We start from the raw sequence: 13,182 nt of genomic DNA, 5'->3' as shown, positions 1-13,182 counted from the left end.
TCATTACTTGTGGATACTGTAAATTGAATATCCCGTTCCTAATTACATTCAACTCAAGGGTTGGCTGCTTAAGCAGCCAAATAAGAAAAGTTCACCTGTTACTATAAATAGCAAATTGTTCTTTTAATTCTACTGACCTTTAAAGCAAAGTGCTTTTCACGATGTTGTCAGGTGTACATTATAAAGATAGCTTCTAATTAGAGCTGTAATGAGGAATTCTGTTAGAATGGCTTTCTGAAAGCTTCATCTATTCAGTGTTCTCTAACAGCATGACAGAATTTAAGTTTCAGGGTGCTTTAGGACTTTTAAAGGGCTGGCTACTGTTTTGCACCTCACCTGTTCTGCTGGTGATCTGTAGCTGCCCAGTGCTACTGCCAGGGCTCAAAGGCAGCAGCTGTAGCTGCAGCAACTTAGCCCTGCCCTTTGAAAACAACATGGGCTCAACAGAATGATTTGTCTAGTGATCCAAAGGATTCTGTGATTAATTAATGTTTCTTCTGTCACTTCAGGAGACAGATAGTTACTTAATTTGTTGTGGGCAGCAGGAGAGAAAGAGAGAGACAGTGGTGGTTGCCTGGTTGGTGGTGGCTGATTTTGGTTTTCTTTGGTTAACTCAAGTGAGCGCAGTCTTGCTGAAACGTCAGCTCATCTGATAGATGGACATGGAGCTTGAGTTAGTGAGGTGATGTGCCTGCTTTGAGTTCAGTCTCCATCCTGTCACGGCTTCACCAGTTCTATGCCTTGTCTTAAGAATGCTGAAGGCATTTCTGTGAGAGGTTGGATTGACTCTCGTTTATTTGTGGTGACTGAAATTTTTAGTGCATTGCTACCAGCTAATATTTTCTTCATGTTCTTCGTTCTACTTTAATTAAAATCATACTGTTTATTCCCATAGAAGCTTTTTTGTTAGTTGAGATAACTTATATTTCTAGAGCTCATCCTGCTGAGCGTCCTTCATGATCTGTCTTTAAAACATGCTTGGACAGCACAAATTGAAAAATGCCTTTAAAAAAAAAAAAAGAAACTTCAATTACTTCAACAGTAGAAATTACAGCTGTAGAAAAAGAATTTTAAAAAATCTTTATTTCATAGTGCAACAATATAACATTTGAACAGAAATTCACTAAGGGTTTTTTGCTGAAATATAGGGCTAAAACAAAGGCAAAAAATAATTTTCATCTTGGTCTGTTTTAAATGTGTTATTAGTCCATCTGCAGCAACTCTTAGCTAACAGTTTAAGCTAATTAAATACCCTGCATAGCTTCATTTCTTGTTGAAAAATACTTATGTTCATATTTGATACATTTGTGAGTTTAAAATTAGGTAATAATTAATTATCACAATGCTGCTTTTTCTTCCAATGTATTCTCTCTTTTTCTGTATTCTATTACATAATAGGCAAAGCAACTGTAAAGGTTGGTTATAGATTGTGGTGAGAGTATATTTCTCCTATACACAAGAGTGGGACTATGTGAAGTAAATAGATAGTATTTTATGCAAGTAAGTAGAGGGTACACTAGGTAGCCAATACTGATAGACAGAATTTATGTCTGATGTGTAACAATCCAAATAAAAACCAGAACATTCTCATGGCTCATGAAATTAGACAAAGATACAAGTAATGCCAGTCCATTAGCACACAAACAAGCTCTTTCTCATATAATTAAGAATTAGGTGTTGTAGTAGAGATGTGTAGAGATTAGCTAGAAATCTGAAGGCCTAGACTTAATTTAGTTGTTCCTTGTTACAGAACATAAGTAAGTGAAAGTGATTTTGTGTTGTCAAGCACTAAAAGACTGGTTCCAGCAGTGTCTTGAGGAGGCTATCTGATAGGGAAGAAAATGAGGAAAAGAGAGCAGGGAGTAACACAAGACCTTGAAGATTTTTAGTTTAAATTGTTTTTACTTACCCTTTTGTGGGCACTTGTACCAACCCTTAAGGCTTAAAACTTTGTCGCTTCAAGATGACACGGCAAAATTAATTTTAGTTGACTGTATGATGCTGGAGTGAAGGCAAATCTTCAAACTTGTCCTTTCCCAGGAATTTCAGGTACTGGGTAAAACTTGTGCACTTAGCAGTAGCTATGCTTTTGATGTATAGCAATGCCTTATAATAGAGCTTATTGGTTGTGTGTGTGTAATTCGTCAGCCTCTTTTTTTGAATGGTTTATCTGCAAGTACATAGAAGACCCTCTCTCCTTGAGTTTTAGATACAGTCTCAGAGAACTCTTGTGAAACTGAGATGCAGTGTTGAAATTGCTGTCTTTGTCCCCCTAATTACGGGTCACTCTTTTGTTTTAAGATGCTTTCTGTCTTGCTCTAATCTTTTTAAAAAGAAGCAGTAAATATTCAGTGACAAGCATGTCCCTGAAACATATCGCTGGAAGAAGAGACAGTGTATGAACTGAGTGACATTACAAAGTGGCATAATTGTGTTCTCTTCTTTGCTTCCTGTTCAGCTCCTAACAATACCTAATATTTGGGCTGCTTTCTTTTGGCAGCTGAGCACTGAGCTGACATTTTGATGGTACTATTTATTGTAACCTCAAGGTCTCACTCCTGCGTGATAATGTTCAGCTCAGAGCCCATCACTGTACATGTGAAGTTAAGGTTATATTTTCCCATGTGCATCACTCTGCACTTATCCACACTGAATTTAATTTACCATTCCATTGTCTAGTCACTCAATTTCATGAGGTCCTGTGATTCTTCACCACTTGCCCCTCATCCGTACATGAATAAATTGGTATAATCTGAAAACTTGGTTGCTTCAGTGCTCAGTTACCTTTCCAGGTCAATTACAGGTATGGGAAGGGGAGCATATCCCAGTGCAGATCCCTGTGGTATTCCACTGGTAGGCTTCCTTCACGATGCAGGTTTGACCATTTACCCCTTAGTTCTGGTTATGTCTCTTAACCAGTCATGTTGCTATGCAGAGAACTCTGTTTTGCCATGGGTGCTTAGTTCCTTTAAAAGCCTTTGGTAAAGTACTTGTTAAAAGCTTTTTTGAAATTGATTGACTGGATCACTGGTTTCACATGTTTGTTTGAGCTATTCAAAGAATTGGGTTAATTTTGTAAGGCTTCACTTAATGAAAACTGAAATTTGATTCTTCTTAGACCCCACTTAGGGCCCACTTAGTCTTTTTGCTATTATAGTTTCTATTAACTTCACTAGCATATAGATGTCAGGTTTGCAGGTTGCCATTCCCCTGGAGCTTCTTTGGAACCTGTATTAGAATTTGGCAGCACATTAGCTACGTTGGAGACGTCGAGTAGCAAGGCACTGTGGAGAGGGATGTTCATTAGTAATTCAGTTATTCTCCCTTTTCAGTTTGCGCTCTCAGGTGAATGCTGTACAGTGCCAGCTATTTCTTACTTCATTCACAGAAAAATTTGGGGTTTTTTCCCCATACTTCTGTAACACCCACCATAACAGAGTTCCTTGTTCCCACTAACATAATAACAATAATTTTAATCATAAATTAAAGCCAAATCAGTTGTTAAAAGCTGGATTTAAAAAGTGCAAGTCTTCTGCTCTTATTTGCAAGTAACATACTAATACATTTTGCTTTGTTTGATTTTGTATATTTTCATTTCACTTTCTTGTGTTTGAGAGAATGATGGAAATAGCTGAAGGAAGGGCAAGATTTCATTTACAGATTAAAAAAAAATTAAATTGTGAAAATTTATAGAGTTGTTATTTCAGTTATACAAGCCTGAAATGTTATTTTAAACCATGGTCCTCTAGAAAGGAAACAGTATTTTTAATTTGGAAACTTCTTTTTATTGAAAACACATATATCCTCTATCAGTAATTATCAATCTTAAATTACATTAGACACATTTTAGCTCGTGGGTAATAAGTGTGTAACAGCACCATATGTGGTTTCTGAGTGAAGCTTTTGTCATATTTCATTCTGGGGGAATATTCATTTGACAGTCCTCATTACACAGGTCCCATTCAAAGCTGTATAAAAAATGTGACTGAAGAATACTTTTGGGGTCACAATCTGATATATCGTTGGACAAAGCTGTTTCAGTGTTTGTATTATATATTCAGATTTTAAACTTTGAATGTATTAAGTTCCTGAGCTCTTAATGCCCTTAAGTGGAGTTTTCACTCCACAAGGCAGAAGAATATTGCAGGCAAAATCCTTGAGAGCAGGTCCGTTTGCTTCTTGAAAGCAAAGAGCAGTAAAGCTTCTTCAGGTATCTGCAGAAGCATAGCCATAATTTCACTGCAGAGCTCTGCTGAGGACAGCTCTGTCCCACTCAGTCCATGGAGGCAGAGCAAGAGATTGTTCTTTTGTTTTTATCTTGCAGAAATGGGCTTTGTGATCCTTTATAGAGTCCCATGTGATGGAAAAACTGGCAGCTCTGATGCTCCAACTTCTCTCTGTGTTTCACATCCTGTTAGTCCTCAGTGGGAGAAATGACTGATTCCCTTTGTCTTCTGCCATGGGCGTTCAGGGGCATGAGATCTGATTCATCACAGACACACCACTCATGCTGATACTCCATTATGCTCGTATTGGAGGAGTGAGGAAAGAGTACTGTTGTAACTGGGATTACAGCATTTTTCCAGTTATGCATAAAGACTTTGCCAATTATAGGAAGAAACAATTTTTGTCTTGGCATGTTTTCAGTTTGTCAAGGTGAAAGTCAGTGAAGTGAAGAGAGAAAAACAGGGCAAAAATCACAAGGTAATGAGGTAAAATGAAGTACAAGTAATACATGGAACTAACATGATGTGCATTTAATTTAAACAGTTTGGCAGCAAAGGTTAAATGAAAATTTACCTGTAGAACTGAGAACTGTTTATGTGGGACTCACATAGAACTGCTTGATGGTGATTTTGTTCCTGTTCTGTCACTTTTGAAAATTACTGTGGACAGACCAGAAAAGTGAAGTACCATCATAATTCTTCACTAGCACAGGGAAATAGCGTCTAAAAGAACTGCCAAATTCTAATCCAACCTTACTTTTTTAATGATAAGTACATGCACTTTACAGAATTACAGGTTTCAGGAAGACACCCCAACATCTCTCCCCACTGTATTTGTCATGTCTAGGGAAATCTTTTTGGTTTTGCCTTCTGAAAGATTTCTTTGGCAGAGTATTTTGGCAGTGTCAGAAATATGGCAAGGACCAATTGGATACCAATGCTCCAGTTTGCTTGGACATTGGCAAGACCCCTGTTGTCAGATTTTGTATTGAGGACAAAAATCCCTCACAAGCCTGAATGAGAAAAAGCTTTGAGGCCTTTCATCTTAGGTTATGCTCTTAGGCAGCATCACCTGCCAGGATTATAGAGACATATTGCAGCCATGTTAAATCTAGTTCATTACTGGCATCTTGAGCATTGGTCTCCTAAGAACCAACATCTATATAAAAATAATTTGAAGAAGTCTAGGAGAGAAACTGTTTAATAAGAGGATTTTTAAAGTTTGCTTCAAACAAAATAGATATAGAGGAAGTCACAAAGTACTTCAAAAAACCCTAGAAAAGTGGAAGTATGGATAAGAGGTGTTATGTAGAAGATGGTCTGGTCTTTGGGAGATTTCTGAGGCTATGCCAGGGACAGGCATGAGCTGTTGATTTGTGCATACCAGCAACTCATGACAGCTGATTTAGTACTTTTTGTATTCCTCTGGGAAATTTTTTTTTTCCCCCCAGAGACCCCTGTAGCTGTAACCATGTTAGTTTAAACTTTCCTTCCTTTCTTGGCCTAAGTGGCTGAGAACCAATTATCTTTTCCTGAGCAGGAGTCTAGATAAAGGCCCTGTTCTTCCTTGTTCGCTCTCTTTCTCCCCTGGAAACTTTTGAGAATAAATGTCTTGGACTACATCATGGTTTAGAGCCTCTTTGGAATCTTTTCCCTTGCCCCTGAAATATTCCCCCAAAGCCCTCTCAGATCTGGGCTAGTGTAGTAACTCTAGGGAGCTGCAGGGGTAATTATTTCAAGCACTAACTTCTTTGTACATACCATATCCAACATAAGACTTTGCAATCCATACATACTTTTTCAGACCTGCACAGAGTTTCACTAAGACAACAATGTTGATCTTTAGTTCTGATATCAGGCTTGAGATTTTCTGGCCACAAGTTGGCCATTTGTACTTCCTTTCTAAGTATATAATCCCAATGGCTACAGCAATAATACTGAAGCATTGTGGATTGAATTGCTATTGGAGTTTCTGTAGTGAGTAAATGATGTCAGGATAAACTTGGCGTGTTTTCAGACCTCCTATGCAGAGAGCAGATAAACTGGGAGTGACCGTAAAATGATTTCAGTAGGTGACTTGAAATCCATAAGATAATTTATGTAGGGAATGTTCTCTCAGGGAGTTTAGGAAGGCACAACTCATAGCCTATGTGGCAGGAAGATTTTCAGCCCCATGGTTAATTCAGTTAGTTGTCTACTGCCCTTTAAGGCCTGGCTGAAGTCTTTTGATGATTGGCCTCCTTTCCTCAAGCTCCCACTTGTTCAACGCACAGCAGCAAGGCAGCCTAGCTCACAGCCAGCACGCTTTCTGCTCCAGAAAGGCTTTTGGTGAGGAGAGTAACCAAGGCCAAGTAATGTGAATTATTCCTCAGTCATAGTCTACTCCCAGCTGTCCCCTTTCCTGGCAGCAAGGGAGCGGGCAGGGACTGCATTGGGCATAAATCCAGAGGTAATGCTCATGCAGACTAGCTATTGTGTGTTTTTAGTAAATCCAGCTTTTCTGGATCCACCTTTATTGGCTGGATCTTTACAGCCTGCAGACAGTGCTGCTCCTGCTGTGGTCTGGAGCTGAACCCCACTGTGGTAGCTAACATGGCCTGATGCATGTGTTGCCAAATGTACCATCATTTCACTGGTAACACTGAGAATAATTTCTGAACTTCACTGGTGTAGGCACTGTGTACTTAAAATGTAGATTGGAGGAACAACTAGCAGATTCCTCCCTTTTGCCTGTTTATTTTAGGTCTTAATAGACTTAAGTATTTCAGGACTCTGTAGTAAAATAAATGCCTGAGGGAGTCTGAAATGTTCACACATAACTAGGGCTGGCAGGAGAACAAGAATTCAGTGTCATGAAAAATTTAGCGGGCTTTGGCATTCATCTTGATGGGGAACTAAACACAGTACTTCAGAGCTTTTAATGAAAAAAAAGAGGGATAACAAGTTGCTCTCTTATTAGCTGCAGGCTCATTAGCTGAGGCACTCACCTGGAAGGTAGGAGACCCAGACTTAATCCTCTGGCCTGAATCAAGCAAAACATTAAAATGTCTTTTCTCTGGTTAGCTGCTGTCTCTCCTGGTTTGTCACCCTTACATGGCCCCAAAGTTGCATCTGAGATGCCTCTTCAGCAGCAGGTGGGATCAAAGTTAGTTCTGGGTGTCTTCTGGTCTTGAAGAGTCTGCAGTTTGTATTGGTGAGTGGTTGTGGGACAGTCCATAAGAACTGCTCAACTGTGTCTACTCTAGTTCATTGTTTTTTAAACATGTCTTGAGTTTGCTTTCATGAAAAGTAAGCAATGACATTACCAGTATTACCCGTATCCTTATTTTATCTTATGTACACATCCTAAAGTGCTGTAAATAATTTCTACATTTATTTTAGTATGCTAGTGGTTTGCATTAAATGGCATAATTAATTAACTAGTGCTACAATCAACATGCCAACATGTTCTTGTCTTGATAATTTTTAGTGGAATTTTAGTGGAATAAATTAATGAGTTTGTAACAGAAAAGGTGTCTGAAACTTTTTAATTGTGATGTGAGGGAAAATAAAGAGTGCCCATTAAGTAAATAAAAGACTAAGGGAAGGTAAGAGGGAAGAAGGTAGAGATTTCCTTAGCTGTAAAAGGGAAGGCCAAGGTACTGATAAGCCTTGTCTCTAGGAGGTCACAGGTGCAGGTGGCACTACCTTGACTTCACATATGTTGTGCGGTTCTTAGAGGTTTGTTTCCTGCCCAATTTGCAGCATTCAGTTCATAACCTTTGCAGGGGATTGGAGACATGCAAGATAAAAATACAGTATTTTACAAAGCAAACAGGAGAACATGTATTTCTGCCCTCAAACTGGGATCCTGGTAGGAGATGCCTGAAGTAAGAAGATAATTTGATGCACTCTGTCCAGTAACTTTACATTTAACTCACATGACAGCCCCTCCTTCAAAGGCTGTTTTTTTGTTTGGTTTTTATGGATAACATCAATGAAGACTATTTTGAGCTGGGGATGGGAGGGGAAGAGCTGAATGCATTTAACCCAATAGAATGAAAAGAGACTGTGACCATAAAACCATCAAAAAACAGTTGGGTGTTATTGTTTATGATGAATTGTTTTCTGCTAATCAGGCATTTTCATAAATGTATTTTCCTTCCAAATGGATATGTTGTTATTCCCATGGAGCAGCTGCAGTAACATATCGTACTGCATGTTAGGATTTTTTCTTTCAAATGGAATGATGTATGAGTCACTTATGCCTGAAACATAGTAAAACTTATTATGCTATCGTTCATACCACATCTTCTGATGTAAATAGATCCAAAAAGACACTTGCAGTGAAAGTTGGATTCCTGAGAATTTGTATAGGTTGATAAATGTTATGGGCTGATGCATCATTTTTATTCAGAAGAAATTTGTGTATGGTTCTTAATATCACTGCCTGCTCACCTCAGCATGCATATCTTAACATCAGTGAGGCAGAGGGCTTTGTATTAAACTGCATTGATTAACAGCCTCCTCTAGTCAGAGGATCTGACTTTGACGTATCCTGTGATTTGTTTTCTGCTTGTGCATGTAAAGATTCTGACCAAGAATTCACTTTGCAGGCTGTAACTGCTTCAGAAATACATAATGAATGGTAACTGTGTCAGAAAACATGTAAAGAATGAATATTTGTACCACTAACATATTTCAAAAATAAATAACAAATACAAACAAATTACCAAAAAAAGGCATCTCAGATAACTGAGCAAGAGAGCTAACAGTATTCTTCATGTAGAAGTCATGACATTTCAAATGTAGGAGGCTAATTTAAGTTATATGTAGTAACAGCAACTGCACCAGAAAACTGCATGTGTGTTAGACATTAACATGCCAAAGAACAAAATTAATGAAATGTGGGTAAACCTGATTTCATTTCTGTGTTTCTTTTTTTCTTCATGCTTATAAATTGCATTTTATAAAGTCTGATCCTTTCAGAATGAGCATCTTTAAGTGTTCCTACATAATCTCTTCCTTGCATGGTGCTGCATTATCAAGCATTGTATAAAATTAGTTATTTTGTGTTGATATGAATGCAGACCAAGTCAAGCCATTAGTTGGGTTTTTCGGGAGCTGCTCTCATAATTGGTTGCATTACATCTTTTCATAAGAGAGGTATTGTGTGAATACAAATGTAATCTTAGCCAAGAACCTATTAAAAACTGTCTTTTTCAGAGAGGAAAAAATGTAGTCAAGTAAGAAATTTGTTCATGCCTTTTCTTATCAGTAAATACTTTGGTAGATGTTTTGGCAGTAGAGATTCATGAAGGTTTGTGGGAAGGCATAGATAGTCTTAGAAAGCACATGCCATAACATATACATATGAGGAATTTTAATTTTACAGGACAGGGCTTCCAGACCAGTTGTTCTAAATGCTTTCTGTGTAGTAACTCGTTTTTATCTGGCAGCTTTTACTGGTAATGAGGGGGGTACCTTGAAAGTAGAATATGCCAAAATTAATATTTTTTTCCGGAGAGCAGAGACTTGTACATCTTCTACTGGCAATCCTACTGTTTAGCTGAAGAGCAGTTGTTTTGGAGTTTGCAAAGCAGTCAGACAGCAATTTCCTTTCATCCCTTTTCAAAGAGATGGATAACCTCTGCCTGCTGGCAGATATGGATGGCCCAGCTGGTGTGTCCCTTGTCCCTGGACCAAGGCCCAAGGATTCTGGAAGCAGCCTGGTAAAGAGAGTTTGTTACCCTTGGCTCCACTCGGGCATAAACAAGTATTTTCTCTATTTTGGAATTTTCCTTCAATATTTTGGTCCTTTTCTATTTTCTTTGAGATAAAACCTCTTTACAGTAACTGCTGTGGTTTTTACTATTCTGAAATGGTCCAGTTGGCAAACAAATAAAGATTATGACATTACTGCTGGATTTCATAGCTAATCTTTCATGAAACTTTATTAGAATGGCCTTTTGTTCATTAGCTCATAACTTTATGAAAAGCACTCTTGGACTGAAATTTTCTGTGTTTAGTCTGAGGCGAAAGGTATTTTTTCAACTCCATTCAGAATTTTCTGTCCTACCTAGGCTAATGTGAGGGATTTGTATATTTGTTTAAGAATTGCTAAGTCTGTATTCTTTTGAACTTGAATAGATAACTGACCCTATTTGAAATTTATGGTTTTAAATTTTACATATTGCTAGTGCACTTATCCAGTCCTGCTGAGTGTAAACGCAGATAAAATGTTTAAAAATTAAAAGGTATCAAATAGAAGGTTTATATACTAGTCAAAATATATTCTGGTTTAGATAGCAATAATTTCTTATAGTGGAAGAGTGACTGAAGTCGTGAAACTTTAAAGTAGTGCTTCACAGAATTTTCTCATCAGCTGATACATTATTGCTTATCTCTTCAAGCAAAAATAAGGTTTTCGTTTAATGCTTTATTTCCAGAGATACCTAAATAGAGAGTCCAGCTTTCTCTCAGTTCTCAGTACCTTATAGATTTTATTGTTCTCAGTTTTCTAAATAACTCCTCAATGAGGCTTTGTCAAAAATCTGGCCCCAAAATGCCACCTCTGGCCCATTTCAACCCTGCTGCCTTAGCAGCTTTGGTAGTGAGCTGACTCCAGTGATCATGCAGTGGGTTTTCATTTAAGCTTTCCAGCTTCTTGCCTGTGGTGGTCTGTTTGTTTCTAAAGTAGAAACATTTTCTCCACATGGGCAAAACTGATAAGTTCTCTTCCAGCAGAGAAATAAATTACATGCTAGATGTAATGAGACATCAATGTCCAGTAAATGTCCTGTTGCTTGTAAGAGTGGTACTGTGTGAGACAACAGTCAATAATTTTCTGGTAATTCTCTTAATTCCTCCCCTCCCCAAAATTCCTTTGTTAAGGAGTTACATTTAATGTAGTAGAAAAAAGCTCTAACAAGAAATAGAACTTGAAAGTGCTGTAGGAAGGGAAGGGCTTTTGATAATGAAGCAACAAGAACTAACAAAAATACCTATTTCAGTGGTGTTACCTTCAGACCCTTCCAGAGTTCACTGCTGGTTAGGTAAGTTTGATGTTGCATTGGCAGGGCTGCTTTCTCCTTTCTCATTGCTAAATGTGTGCTTTTTTAGGCGTGGCATGATTCTTTAGTGTTGTGGCAAATTGTATTGGTTTGCCTCAGTTTGTCGGGAGAAGGCAGGGAGCAGCAGCATGGTGGTTTAGTGCACATGGACAGCTCTGGCAGTAGTGCTGCTCATTCTGATGGGTGCTCGACATTGTCCTGGTCTCTGCAGAGCCCTGAGCTCATGGCGGAGTGTGTGCCACTGTCTGGGGCAGCTTGCAATCAGAAGCTGGTAAAGGTGGCAACAGTCATTTTATCCTTCCTTCTCCTCCTCTTCTTTTGCAAGGCCATGGCTCTGGTATTTTGAAATAGCCACGGCCAAAAAAATGTAGCTCACAGGGATATAAATAACTACACTAAAAGAACTAATTAGTTAGAGCATAAGGTCATGGCTTTGATCTCCATTTTACTTGAGATGGGCTTGGTGATCCTTGTGGGTTCTTTCCAAAGCAGAATATTCTGTGATTCTTGTGAATACTAAAAAATAGGATTGTTTTTGTAAGTAAGGTTGATAGAACTCTTTTTCAGCAGTTTGTTGCTCTTTGTTCGCATCTATCAAAATCTCTTTAAATTGCTATGTTTCCTTCTGAGAAAACAAGTCATATTCTGTGCTCTGCAAGCATAAGCAATTTGATGTCATTAAGAGGTTCTCTGGATGCTTTTTTCGAATATGTTGTTCCCTTTATGGCAGATTACAAGGCAATGGCCACACTGGTAACAAAAGTAGGCAAAACTGGTATCCCTATCATTGCTTAGACTGCTTTTCTCATATAGGACCCAGTAGAATTAAGAAAACCAGATTTAGTTAATTAGTATTTGATTTCACTCCTCTTCAAACTGCTTTTTACAGGGGTGGGAGGAATGAGGGTAGGAAATGACCTGATTCTAAAAACTGAATGATTTGTGAATCATTCTTAGAAGGTTTATTTCCTCATTAAGAATTGTCTCTCCCACTCCCTTCCAAAAAAACCTTTACATTGTCTGGTGTTCTTTAAGATGCATTTCCTGTCCTGTTCAAAAAAGACATTTTCTTCTCCCCCTAATTTAGCCCAAAGCAACTGTGAAAATACAAAGTGCATCGACTACCACTGAGTTATGTTGGAAGAATGATAAACCAGATGTGACATGGCTCAATCCATTTCACCTCTAATAATAAAAAGTCATGGATAGGAAGAACAAAGAAGCATTTCTTCAAAGGTTATTTTTATAGGTGATTAGTCTTTATGAATTGCCATCTGAAAGAGTATCAGCATCCAGAAAAATTACAGTCTTTTACAAAGGTCAGGATTGAGAGTGGAAACTGGTAAACACTTTAGCATCATTGCTGAATGAATATAAGACAGACTCAGAGTGGCTATCCTTCCTACACTGATTATAGTATCTGCCAGCTGCTCCATTTTTGATGCTTGATTCCATTTCTGGAAATGCCGGAAAAAGAAAAAAACTCTGGTGGGTTTTTTCCCTCTTTTTAGATTGTGTCTGTGGTGTGTTTATAGTATGGGTTTTTTGAACATGAAATCCTGGCAGGCTTTAAGGAAGGGCTTTTTTTTTTTTCCCTCACAGCACTGTGTAATGCTTAGTTTGGTTTGCATGTGAATTGATGAGTAGTGGGTACAAAGGGTACTGGCTGGACATTCCCCCTACCTGAGAGATCTCTGCTGCCCTTTCCCTGCCCCCGTGTAGTGGTCAGTGAAGCAGTAGGCCCAGGCAGATGTGCACAGCCATGCAGGGCTCTGGCTGAAGCAGAAGTGATTGGCCATGCACGGGTGCCTTGCATTGCTCAGGTGCAGAGCTGTGCATGTGTGCCTGCATGTGGAGCAACCATGCACCTCTGCCTCTTGGCTGTGCTTGAGCAGGCACCAACT

General features: G+C 38.6%; 1 protein-coding gene across 50 annotated transcripts in view; it reads left to right on the top strand.

Moving 5' to 3' along the window:
• Positions 1 to 13,182, top strand: part of TENM3 (teneurin transmembrane protein 3) — a 1,286,597-nt gene that overhangs the window by 1,093,136 nt on the left and 180,279 nt on the right. The window lies entirely within an intron of this gene.

Source organism: Lonchura striata, chromosome 4 (assembly GCF_050655825.1).
Source record: "Lonchura striata isolate lonStrDom1 chromosome 4, ASM5065582v1, whole genome shotgun sequence".
NCBI lineage: Eukaryota > Metazoa > Chordata > Aves > Passeriformes > Estrildidae > Lonchura > Lonchura striata.
Note: the sequence above shows the minus strand (reverse complement) of the source record. Positions and strands in the feature narration are given on the sequence as shown.